The sequence below is a fragment of the Odontomachus brunneus genome, unplaced genomic scaffold, assembly GCF_010583005.1.
Source record: "Odontomachus brunneus isolate Ranch 3 - 2012 unplaced genomic scaffold, Obru_v1 Obru_scaffold_009, whole genome shotgun sequence".
NCBI lineage: Eukaryota > Metazoa > Arthropoda > Insecta > Hymenoptera > Formicidae > Odontomachus > Odontomachus brunneus.
In genome coordinates, this window is record NW_022639459.1 from 1,611,208 (window position 1) to 1,624,401 (window position 13,194).

The 13,194-nt window shown below is 42.4% G+C and overlaps 1 protein-coding gene across 3 annotated transcripts in view; it reads left to right on the top strand.

Moving 5' to 3' along the window:
* The window catches only part of LOC116840266 (ras guanine nucleotide exchange factor E), an 82,925-nt gene that overhangs the window by 17,351 nt on the left and 52,380 nt on the right, over positions 1-13,194 (top strand). Inside the window, exons 1-3 of one of the 3 annotated variants that reach the window (XM_032806780.1) lie at positions 138-1,073; positions 1,753-1,962; positions 2,041-2,147. The exons of 1 other annotated variant lie outside the window; for it this stretch is intronic. The gene's annotated coding sequence lies outside the window, so the exon portion shown is untranslated. Of the gene's footprint in view, positions 1-137; positions 1,074-1,752; positions 1,963-2,040; positions 2,148-13,194 lie in introns of those variants that run through there. One more of the 3 variants, XM_032806781.1, reaches the window with a different exon arrangement.

Below are 13,194 nucleotides of genomic sequence, written 5' to 3' on the forward strand. Positions count from 1 at the left end.
AGAGAGAGAGAGAGAGAGAGAGAGAGAGAGAGAGAGAGAGAGAGAGAGAGAGAGAGAGAGAGAGAGAGAGAGCGAGAAAACAGGCGCTCTCGGAAAGGTGAACGGAGAGAGAACCGAAGAAACGAAGGGCATTCGGAATGCGGTACTGTTATGCCTTACGGTATACAGACAGGACGGAAATTAGGACCACACCGCGACGCGGCGCCATCGTTGGCCATCATTCGTTGGCGTTCCGCTCATCTCGTAGAGCAGAGCGCGACTTCTTCCCGACACGCTTCCTCCTCCTCATCGTTCGTGTTTCGTCCTGATTCCTGCGCGTCGCCAAAGCACCGAACAAACGGAAAAGTTGCCTGCACGTAGTCCCACCGTTGTGACCGTTGCTTCACGGTCCAAAGGACGGATATTGCAACCTTTTCGTCTTTCTATACAATAAGCTGCAGGATACCTATTGTCGAAAAAATCTCTCGCATTTCTTAAAGAGTTAATGGGGGATCCTAAAAGAATGTTTTTTGTTCTATGAAAATCATCTATATTGGATAGAAACGTGTACACTTGTTTGCGAAATGGTTTAAACACATTTTTTTATGAAATAAGATCGCGTATCAAATTATGAGTCAGATTGTGAATCACTATTCGTGAGTTTACGCGGTAATTTATTGTCGCAGAAGCTGAAGTGATAACATGTGACATATCTAACGTTATAACTGTCATAAAAGATTAAAAAAATGTATACATATATTGATTGTGTTCTTATCTATCAGATAAGAATGTAATAAAGGAGTAATATTTATTTGTACTGCCACTTTGATTCCTGTTATAAAAGATTGCAAGTTCATAAACAGTGATTCGCAACTGTGACCATTTTATACGCTTCATCGAAAAGAAATAGGTTTAAACCGTTTCGCAAACGAGTGTATATTGTCTGAGTTTATATGTACAAAAAATTAAATTGTGTGAGTGTATGTGTAATTTGTGGATAAACATTTCGCCTTGAAAAATATGACTCACTTCGAAAGTCGAGAATCTAAGGGGACATTCAGAAAAATTCTAAGGGGACAGTCGAAAAATAAAAGGTTTTTACGAATTTTTTCGAAGAAATAGATAAAAATGTCAATGTAAATTTTTAACTGTACTGTTTACATCGTGTCAAATATAAAAAAATTATTTTAAAAAAGAAATTTTTAATTATTTTCAAAAAGATTAAAATTCTGTCCAAGCTTTCTTGTGCTGAGTGCGGTGTTAGCGAACGCCTCTAGCTAGATGAACAATATTACCAGCTCGTGTAATAATCCGAAACAAATGGTACAAAAAATTTAGAAACTGTATTAAATTTGCTGAAGGATGAACCTAAATTCTGTGGGAAACTTCTAAAATTTTTTTCGGGATATTGAATCAAAAAGAAAGAGAAGAAAAATGATTTGTAATTTCAGGATGTTGCTGTTTTGTTAAATTTTCACTTTCTGCATATAACAGGTTTATCCTCCAGCAAATTTAATGTAGTTTCCACAATTTTCTTATCCCATTTATTTCAGATTATTACACGAGCTGTAATATTGTCCACCAGCTAGAGGCGTTCGGCGACACCGCGTTCAACCTTGTCGACGAAACTTCAGTTTTTCTTGAAAAAGAAAATAATTTTTTTATACGTAAAACAATGACAAATAGTATAGTCAAAACTCTATATTAATACCTTTATTCATATCTTTGTAAAAAATTCACAAAAACCTCCTATTTTTTGACTATCTAAATCAGAACCACTTTCCCTTAAGTGTTAAAAATCGCAAGATGAGGTGTAAGTGCTACGAGTTTTGAGTTGGATGCTGAAAGGTAGATGTTAAGGGTTAAGTGTTACGCGTCGAAGGCACAAAATCTGGAGCGGAAAGTTGAAACTGAAGAGTAAGATGCGAAGAGTGGGGAAATCGAAGGCTGAAAGTTACGGGAGCAGACATAAGTAAAGAAGAAGTGTGTTACAAAATATATAAAAGTATTAATAACCTCCTTAACTTTATCACTGATACTTTTTCCTTCCAATGACGCCAGAGGGAAGGAGCGCTAACAGAAAAACGAATCGATCGTTCCATAAAAGAGGCATACAATTGCGGCCGCATAGTCGAACGTGGGAAGATCATTGATACAAACTCGTCGAGGTGTGTGGAAACATTTCCTTTTTATATATATTTCTTTTTTTATATGGATTTTTTTACATTTTACTGCAACTATACGATTTTTAAATGAAATGCATTTCTCCGAGGATGCATTTCTCCCGAGTCGCGTACTAAATACATTCGATAATCTTATGAATGATTCCTTTTGTAAAAACAGCGTGATGATAAAGTATAATATTTTTATGATATTTGTGATTTAATGTAACAGTCTTGTGTCTCCTTTGAGACAGATTGATAAATTTTTTAGTTTTTAGGGTCAATATAAATCCCTGATCTCTTTTCCGAGATGACGTCGCAGGTTGTTAAGGTAACATTTCGCGTAAAATTCTATGGAGGGTTTCCAGGGGACCCCTCTATCCCTCTTGCGTAAACGTGTTTACAAGGGAGCGAATGTAGATTTGCAGGCAATCTCGATTTCCGAGCAAATGGAATTCTTGTAATATTACAGTTCAGGTAACAGCCACAGTCGGGACGGAAGCACTCGCTCGAACAGATCTCCGATCCCTTGCCAAATTTTGACTCAGGAAAGGTGTAGTTCCTTTTATCGACATCCGCAATGCAGATATTTTTTTCGAGTCAACGACATTAATGTGAACCTTGCATCGGGCATTGCGCCGTAGAAAATATCAGAGTCGGAGAGGAAGAGAGAGAAAGGAAAAGAAACGGCGTATTGAAATCTCTCAAAGAACAAGTTCATCTTGCCGCGAACATAAATTGGAGCTCGTTTCGTTTCCTCCCTGCTAGTATTTTCCCCTATTCCTGCGAGCTACACTTTATTTAATGCAACCGTATCTCCCCCTCTCTCTCTCTCTTTCCCCCCATTTCTATCTCTCCTCCTCCTCCACCTTTCCGTTCTTCTCCCTTCTGATAAAAATAGACCCTACATCCCCCGCTCTTCCATGGCGAGGGAATCGATCGGAAGCGAAGTACCAGAAAATAATTGCGCTTGTGTGAGTCTCTAAATTTCGGCTGCCATTTTATCGGGACTTTCATCAGCCTCCCGCAGCAGCATACCGTCGAAGTCTCCTCCGCATCTCCCAAGATCGTCTACGAATCGATCTCGATCGTTTATTGTCTCTTTGCCTTTCGTTTTTTTGTTTAATTCCTCGCTCTCTCCGATTGAAAATCGCACGTCGCGCAAAGTCCGAGGAAGATTACAAAACAGAAGGCAAGAGTCGCGCGGACTTTCATTTCTCCCGCGTATTAAGGATAAAGGTCCGCTACTGGCTCTCTCTCTCTAAATGCGCCGTAGGATTTTCGACACGCGCCTTAACCTATCTCGCAAAGCACGAAATTTATGCGCAACGCGAGATTTTGTCCCGACCTCGCGCACGCCCGGATCACAACCTCGCTCCGCCGAGGAGAACGCAATATCCCTCTTTATTTCTTTAGATGGATATATTTAATACGGAACCGTAAAAACGCGCGGAAAAAGCTGCACACGACGGAGATAGATAACCTGTGAGACAGCCGCAGTGTGTGTCAGCGTACCACTTCTCGCAATATCAATTCGACGACACATTTTTTACGCCGTCGAGGTCCCGCAGAAAGAGAGACACATGATGAAAGCCACACCAGCGACATTTCTAATCTCAAATATGTCCTTTGGTTCTCCCCAAAAGCGCGAAGTAGCGCTCCACCTCAAAACAGCCGACCTGACCGGGCGCTTGCTCCTCCTTTCTTTCTTCTTTTCCTCGGGAATTCTTACCGAACTATCCTCGAAATGAAGAGCTCCAGGTCGGATTCTATTTACGTTCACCTCGGCGGATGATTCTACGAGAGTACTCTCGGTCTATCTCCGTCCCTCACGGCCGAATCAAATTGACATTTATACATCGCTGAGAAATTCCGAGTTATCATAACAGCGAGGTCCGAGGGACCGGCGCGCGGGACGGTATAGTGCTTTATGCAAAATCCGCCGGTCGTCATGCAGATTTTATTAGTCTCCTTTATCATCCGCATCTCTCGACGAAGCTGGGAAAGAAACCGGGGGAGAGAAAGAGAAAGGCAGATAGGAGCGGGGGAGCGGTGTGGGGAGGGGCGGGGGGCCGCGAAAGAAGAGAACGGAGGAAACTCTCCTGGAAGATTCCAGTCCTTCCAGCCTGGAAACGCGTGAGATGGTACGGGGGTGGGGTGGCAGTGAACGGGGGCAAAAGAGGGGAGCAACGGCGGTCGTTTCCGCTTGCGTTTTCCCGGAGAAAGAGCTGGTTGGCCGTCGTCTCGAGGATAGTAGCCGCGAAAGGGAAAAGTCCGGGAAGAGGCGAGGAGGCGACGTCGATAACGCTGGAAAAACGTAAAAGGCGCTCCGCGGAGAAAGAACCGGCGGAGCAAGGTGAGAGGAGCAGGAGGAGGAGAGGGAGCGAGAAAGGGAGAGGCAGCGGCGAGGGTAGGGGAGGGAAAGGAACAGAAAGATAGATAGATGGATGGAGAGGGGGAGGGAGAAAAAGAGCTAGAGAAAAAGAGAGAAGGATGGAGCCAAGATGGTGATATGGGGAAGAACGAGGGAAAGGGGAGGTTGTTTCTCCCCGTTGCCCGTTGGGGTAAGAAGAAGGAAGAAGAGAGGGAGAAAAAGAGAGAGAGAAAGAGGGTGGCGTATAACCATGGAAGCGAAGGGGCTACGAGAAAATAGCGTCTTAGACGGCCGGGGAGAAGCGGCAGCGAGGGAACGAGTAAATGGAACCAACGTACGCGGCAAAAGAGAGAAAGGAAGAGGCGTGGAGGGAGGGGGGCGGCAGCGGGAGGGGGCGAGCGGAGAGTCGAGGAAGAAGCGATGAAACGACCGAGAGACAAGAAAAAGGAGGGCGAAGAATGGAGGGAGACGGAACGACAGTCGTGAAATGGATGAGAAGGGCGAAGGAACGAAAAAGGAGAGGGAGGGAGAGAGAGAGAGAGAGAGAGTGAGAGGGAGGGGGGGTGAAGCGAGGAGGGAGCAGTGGGACGCTGAAACACGAAGAGCAAGCTCGTCTACTCCGCGAATGGCAGAGGGACAGACGGGGAAAAAGAAAGAGGACGCGACATGGCAGGGAGGCGAGGTGAAATTGGACACAAAAAGCTCGAAGAAAAATTGAGATGAATCGCGGCAGGGAAGATGGAAGGGCGGGCTCTCTCTCGCCGTCCTCCCGCGCGTTTCTTCGGGGGTTGCGAAGGAGAGCGCGAGCGCAAGGGATGAAAACCGGTCGCTAATGTCGACGTTTTGCATTTCTTTCTTGTCCTCCTTTCTTTCCGTTTCCTCTCCCACTGATATATATGTGCGCGCGGTGACGTCCTGCGCAGCGCCCTTTTCTCTCTGTCCCTAACACTCGCGGCATTTAACCACTCGGAAACTTATCAATCGTTTCGAGCAGCGCTCAAACTTTCCGTTGGTGCGATCTGCAGGGAATGCAATCTCCAAGACGAAGGATCCTCTGTACCCATCCCCTTGCCCTTCATCCTCCTCCTCGTTTACACGCTTTTCCATCTCCGCCCAGAAGCACTCTCGCATCGGTTTACCGTCTCTTAGGAAAGCAGCGGCTTTCTAACGCGCTCGAAAGATCAGCTCGCGCTAGCGGAGCTAACCGGAGCTGCCGCGAGTCCCCGTGAGCGTTTTTATTATCCTCCTCTGACGTTTCTCGATGTCGCGCCACGCACCGTGGAGGAGACCTCCCGGCCGACGTCGTTTCCTTTCACCCTCGCCGCGTCGTTGCTCGCGGAATCGAGGAAACGAGCTCCCGTCTCTCTCTCTCTCTCTCTCTCTCTCTCTCTGGGTCGCGCGCCACGCCGTGAATACGCGATCTCTCCGGCATTTTTCTTGGAGCGCGCGCGCGCTCCGATGTCGTCCGCGTCGTTGCTTCTTCGGCATCGCCGTCGCCGCCGGCCGCTTCTTCTCGTTCTCGTTCGCGCGACCATCAGTGAAAGTGACAGGAAAATCACTCGACGGCCGCCGCCGGGACCGTAACTCCCCCGGAGAAACCGGGCGAAACGTTTTAGATCCTTAGAACGCGCGCCGGAGGTAATATCGACTGACGAGAAAGCGTATCGGCGGACGCAATCGGCTGATCGTCACCTCGAATTTCCACCGTACGATCGATATAATTTTCCAAGTTAACGGTCGGATAATTTAAAAGCGTCGTGGACGCTAGGTTTCGAGATGAGCCGTATCTGAGGTACGACTGAGGTGAGAGAAACAAGACCGTGCAAGAGCCATTCGCGCACACAGAGAAATATACACTGCACTCAAATAGATGTTACTCGTTTCAAGTGTCTCATAAATTTATGTATCCACGCAGATCTATCACATGTTCATCACAAGCATTAAATGTATTCAGAATGTATTCTTGATCCTAGCAAGTTTAGCATTTCAATCAAGAATATCACGTTAAAACGAAAATTCGATTTGCTTGCTACAGAGAGTCGAACCAACTTTTCCTCCGATAAAGTTTCATAATATTCTTGTAAGGAGAACAAATTCGTCTTTTGAGCACATGATAACGAGCTTCTCTTAAATTTGCGATGAGTATATTTTAACACTATTATTGAAAAAATATTCTCTACTGAAAATAACCATTACTGAAGCCATTTAAAACCAAATAACCATTATTGAAACAAGGAAAGTAATTTCTTTTCTCAACAGTACAATCATATTTTTCTGTGTGCAAATTAAATTTTAATTTTAATTTGGAAATGGATGTCAATACACTGAGAGAAAAAGTATCCAAGAAATAAAAAGGTATTTATTGGGTAATAACACTAATATATATTTCTTACACTAATATATATTTTCCAAACATAAGAAAATATTCATTTTCTTATTTTTCTGAAAGTAATTCTGTTTAAATAAAAGAATTTAGATTTATGTAAATATGTTATTAGTACTCAAACAACAATATTTTTTAGACATTTTTCTTTCAGTGTAGTATATGAATAATAATTAGGATAAAGGTTCGATTTGTGACGTGGAAAGTTGATTCGCCGCGTATGATGAGCTGGTCATGTGCATTTAATATTATCAAACAGTATTATCCTCTCACAGTTTAAATTTATTTCTCTCACTTCAATTGCAGAATCCGTTTGTATATCTTATCAGAGGTAATTACTAATTATTCACGGACAAAAGAGTCTCTAAATTGAATAAAACTTCATCTGGCACACTGGACTCATTTTCGCGCCAATTCGACTTTTAATTTTGAATTACCCGCAAATTAGTAGAAAAAGATTTCCGGCCGAACGAAGTTATGGTTGATAAGAATATGAAATTTAAGCACTCTAAAGCTATTTTAATCACGTGTTATATGACAAAAAGGCAAAGTTGCTTGGATTCATTCTTGACCTCGGTATGCTAGATTAACCTTTGGTCAACAAGCGTCGGATCCGACTCAGAACGCTACTATTATTTGACTATGTATGCGCAGGTTGATTTTAGTGTCAAAAGAAACTGTGATATAATGAAGCTTTTTTCGTGCAAGGGAAAATTTTCAGTATATTCGTTGAGAAAACCTGGCTCGGATCCGACCCTACCTTGTGGTTATTGTTTTAAAGCTTGTCGACTGAGGGTTAAAGGGTGTCAAAATGTAAAATAAAGATTGCTTTTCATTATATTTCAGTTCTTTACATCAAATATAATATATAAGGAAAATTTAATATAAGTGGCTTATTTATTTTTAGCTATATTATACGTGATCGCGATTTCTGTATCATCAAATTCTAATTATGAACAAAAAGGATTCAGGTGTAGCTAATTTTTGTAATAACTATGGTAAAATCCTGAAACAATGTTATACGTGACGTTCATGCAAGAAAGACGGCATTTGGAAGTAGAAGGGCGTATTTAGCGTTCACTATGTGTCTATGCGTCTCATGTACAGTCCTAGGTAGTCTTGAACAGTCAATGAGACTACACTTAGGACTTAAAGCATTCTTTATAAACTTCGTAGTCCACCATCGGCCGTACGCATTCAGAAATAAGTAAGATCAGTTATATGAACTGGTCTTATCGCGCCACGAAACAACTATAACCCGTAAACAGAGTCTAATATAGGCGACACACGTTTTCTCGACTACCTCTCGGTGTCAGTTCAGATCTCTGAAGTGCGTCCCCATAACGAAACACTTTGTATATAGGACTGTCGTAAACTACTTCGCCGAGCTCATCTCGCCAGCTATCCCGTCTCACTCCGTTTCTTCACGTCGCGTTGCATCCGGTTTTCTCCCGGTTCTCTCTCGCCGCTTTAATTGCGCGTCTTCCTTCTTTCACTCAATTATCCTCTTCAAATCAACGCGGCTAGCCGTATCGCACGTGGAAGGAGCTTAGACAATGTTCCTCAAAACTAGGTGAGCCACTTTTACGCGCCGCGATCGGATCGCACTGGATCTTTCCGTCCGTTCGTCTGCGCAAATTGTGTTTCGTCGCGGATAAAACGGCAAACTGTGGAGCAACCGTGTTGAACTCGAAGGAGAACGCTGAAGTGTAGATTAAGGGGGTTAGTTTCTGAATTTGAAAAGTTTGGTTCTGATTTGAAAAGTTTAGAAAAAAAGTATTTTTCCGGAACTTTTTTTAGAGAAACGAAAACATTGAATAATTTTCAAGCTGGACATATTCTTTTAACCTTTTTTTAAAAATATATTTTTACTGTCTAAATGACAAAAACGCTGTTCTTTTAGAGTAAAAAGACTTTTTTGGCGATATTTCAAACCAAGGTATTTCCTTTGTAGTAGATTAAACGGGGAGAATATTTTAGAGAGAAAATGAGAGCTGTTTTTGGGTCCTTGCGTTTGCCCGCGCAAATTATTCCATCGCGAATCAAACGATGGAAACGGAACGGTAGTGAAATATAAAATGACGGAATGTAAAAGAGACACACTCTCTTTTAGTACAGCCTGATGAAAACGCGTCTTTACGACTATAAGATATTAGAATACAGAGAACATTTCCTATCAGGTGATGGGAGTCATTGTTATTCTTTCCGATTTCCAACTGATAAAGGGGAAATCTGAATCTGTGTGTTTGCCTTTCTCTTTAAGATCTTTTCTTTACATTTCGCTGTTCCCAAAATTTCAAATCTCATGTTTATAAGTGGAAGAAGATAAGATTACGACATTTTAAACAGTACATCTCCATTCTTTGGCAATTTATTTTATTACCAGGGCGTGCAGCTGCTGGTAAAGACGGCAAAGAAGAAATTTAATTAAGGTATATTTAGTTCACTATTTTCGTCCTTCCCCTTTTCCGCCTTCGTTATCTTAGCACACGCACGCAGCAATATCTTACCGTTATATTTTTTCGATATTTTCAAAAGCATCTTTTCATCAACTATTAATGTCGTGTGGACAAAGGATTGAGTCAAAGAGATAAGGACCCCCTTATTATTGGCTCAGCGACGCATCCGCACGTCTCTTTCGAGTGTATACGAGAGTTGTAGAGGTGAATCGCGCAATTGCGTCGCAACGAATCAGGCAGATAAGAACGAAGGAAACCGAGAAATCAATGCGTAGCGCGTTCGATTATCGTTGTTCCTTCCCGTTATCACGAATTATCAGTACGTCTTCGCACGTCGGCTCTCGCTAGGTAACCCAATTTCGTCATATCAGAGCGCGCACGTACATACCTGTTACGCGACTCTCGCGTGCTGTGCGACACGCACGCATAAACTTGACGTACAAGCATATACAATAAGACGGCCCGTGGCGTTTCGATTTCACGATAGATTTCAGACGAATCCGCGTTTCACCGATTTCTAAGTTTCCGAGGATCTCTGCGAAATGATAACACATTGTTATTCCCCATCTTGAAAATACATCGAACGCGGGAGAAGTGTGGAGGACGTCGAAGGTCTTAACAGTTCCGAAAATATTATGGAAGTCGTGTAGCTCGAACGCTGAAGAAATCTTAACAGTTCGAGATCCTCATTTCTCGAACGTTCTCTTTCCTGTTTTCCTTCTAAAGCCGACGTGTCTTGGCATCTCTCGTGTACACACTGAGAGAAAAAAATATCTAAGAAATAAAGAAAAATTTATCGCGTGGATACTGGTAACATATATATTTATTTACACTAATATACATATATTTTTCGCACAACGAAACGAAATATCTCTCGAGTAAGAAATTACACATTTTCTTAAAACCTCAACTTTTCATAAAAATAACTCTTCACTACATTTAAATTGAAGAATTTGGGTTTAGGTAAGTATGTTATACCAACCGAATAAATATTTTTAATTTTTTAGACATTTTTCTGTCTATATATAATAGTAGGAGATGACGTGAAGGAATAGCCAACCAAACTTTACATTTAAATTAAAGGTTGGCATATCTGAATCAAGTATATTTAAGTCTAAATTGAAGTCGGCATATTTAAATTAAGACCGATATTGTCGAAGTGGATTGTCTTTCACCCCAATTTAATTAGCCCTTCGCTTTTTCCTGAAGAATCAACGCCAGCGGGAGACCGAAAGCTGATTGGAATCTCGCGATTCGATCGATCGACGTCGCCCGAACAGTTTTACGAATATTAAAAACTACTAGTCTCGTAATTGGCGATCTGTATGACACGTAATGGTGAAACGTTTGTCACACGGTTGTCGATTGTCTCTGGACCGTTCGAATGAAGGTAAACGCGCTCACACGAAGGAGGCAGGGCGCCAATGTGGCTTGAGATTGCCCGTGAAGAGATCTCGCGATCGCGCGGTACTAATCGCCGTGACCGTTGTTGTGATTTCCCGCAATAATCGATCGCACAGGTGGAACAGCACGCGCGCATACGTGCTGCACGAATACAGGTAGTATAGAGACCGGCGAGTAACTGCGTCAGGTGCGCTCACGTACGCTCGCACCGTGAGTTACCTGCGAGGTGCTCGCAGGTGCGGCCACATCGAGGGCCCTCGACGGAGAGCCGGGAAAACGGCAGATGGTACAAGCGTGTCGAGCCGTGCGATGTAAAAGGGACGATGAAGCGAGGAAGGAAGAGCCGAGCAAGGGCCGAGTTCAGGACACGTTTATGAAAGAGTTGGACCGGACAAAAGAGAGAAAATGTGCATTTCTCTACGCCTCCGTTTTGACCTTATTTCGTATGATGCGACGAAAACAGAAGATTCGTCGGTAATTTCGAAGCAGTGAGTGCTCTCTGGAGTCTTGCGATGGGCTCTCGATTAATCTTCATCGTTTCCCCGTCTTGGTTCCGCGCGACATGCACATCTCGCGAATCGCAAGTTGAGAGTTGAAAGTCGAGCCTCGTCGATTACGAGATGAGAGTTCGAAAGTTGACTCCAAAACTCTCGATTGAATCGAGAATTAGCAGTTAGAAGTTGGAAGAGCTGTCGACACTTGCGCGCGAACTTGCACGGAGTGGACTTTCGTATCGCTTCGTCATGTAGTTTGCAAATAATAGTATCAGCAGGGTGAGATATTTTTGCAGTAGTTACTCTCACCTAATCTTCTATTACCATTTCTTTTGGAAATACCCGTTTGAACAACAATGTTTCATTTCAACGTTTTAATTTCGTTTGGGCAAAGGAGTGTATGCACTTGGCATTTCTTTTTACCCTTTAAGGTAAACTATCGTTAGGTATCGTACTTTCAGTGGCGCACCAAGGGGGCTACTTATAAATTTCGAATCACTATCAAACGATTTCTATATATTTATTCCATTATCTAAAAAATATAATTTTTTATAATTTTTTTAATGATTAAAAAATATTAAATTTTTTTATAATCCAAATACTACTATGAAAAAACTATAAAAAATTATAAACTAAATAAAAAATTAAAGCTTTCCACTGCTGTATTTTAAAAAACAAAAAACAAAAAATGGTTTATTTCTGAAATTCCGAAATTTATGTGTAATGTCTGTATATTAATCTTTAATATCGAAGCAATTCTTCATTAAAATTTCACGTGCAACTTATAAGATATTAAAAACGGGCATTAAAAATAGCATGCTAATCTTACACGTATAAGAAATGTCAATTTTAGTTGCGAATGATGCATTTTTTTCTAATTGCATGAGCAGTTAGATAATATTTAACCATGCATATAGTGCAAATTTCATCAATTTCTCACGGAATTCGTTTCATGATAAAACCAGATATAAAATGTAAATTTCATGTAAATTTTTTTATTATTTGATGCAGCAACAAATGTACTGAAAGTTACACTTAGATCTTCATGTTACATTTACCATGATATATTGTTTAGGGCAAATTCTGATCTTTTTTTTTTTGTATTTTTCATTCATACTTCTATTTCATCATTTTATGTTATAAAAGTATTATCGCAATCTGATTAATCATAAGAGATTCAGCGTTACTGAATCTCGTGATTTAATATACTAAAAGTTGCTGCAAAGTTTACGTACATCAGTCTATTGGAGTAGCTTAACAGTATCCAGTAAGCAAGGTGAGACGCTGAGCACAGGATTCGGTATCAAGTCGAACGGCGAAGATGGGAAAGATGAAGTGTCGCGGTGAATTTTCTAGACGCTCTTCGACGCGCGCGTGCAAGCGAGCGAGCAAGCGAGCGAGCGAGCAGATGAAAGGCACGACGAGCGTCGAAACGAGCGCAAGTAGCATGATGATGAGGAGGAGGAGGAAGAGGAGGAGGAGGGTGAGGAGGTAGAGAAAGAGGAGGAGGAGAAGGTGGTGGAAGAGGTGGTGAGGCAGGAACGAGGGGAAAGAAGGCAGAACGAGGCAAGCGTGAGCTTAAAGTTTCCGTTATCGGCGCACGTCTAAGCAACTGATAAAAGCCCGTGTTCTTATGGACAGATAACGGGCGGAATGGCCCGGTATAAAGAGTATCACATAGATAGAGGCAGATAAAGCACGGTCCACGGAACAGGTGAATGTCGTAAGGCGCAGACCAACGCCCGAACTTCGTTCTTCGCCGAAGTGTGTGCCGATTCGATTCGCCATCGACACGCGCGTCCTGCCAAGTGCAACTATCCGACAGCGTCTACCGAAATATTCGCGTCTTTTTTCTGTCTCTCTCTTCCTCTCTTTTTCTCTCTCTCTTTCTCTCTCTCTCTCTCTCTCTCTCTCTCTCTCTCTCTCTCTCTGTCTCTCT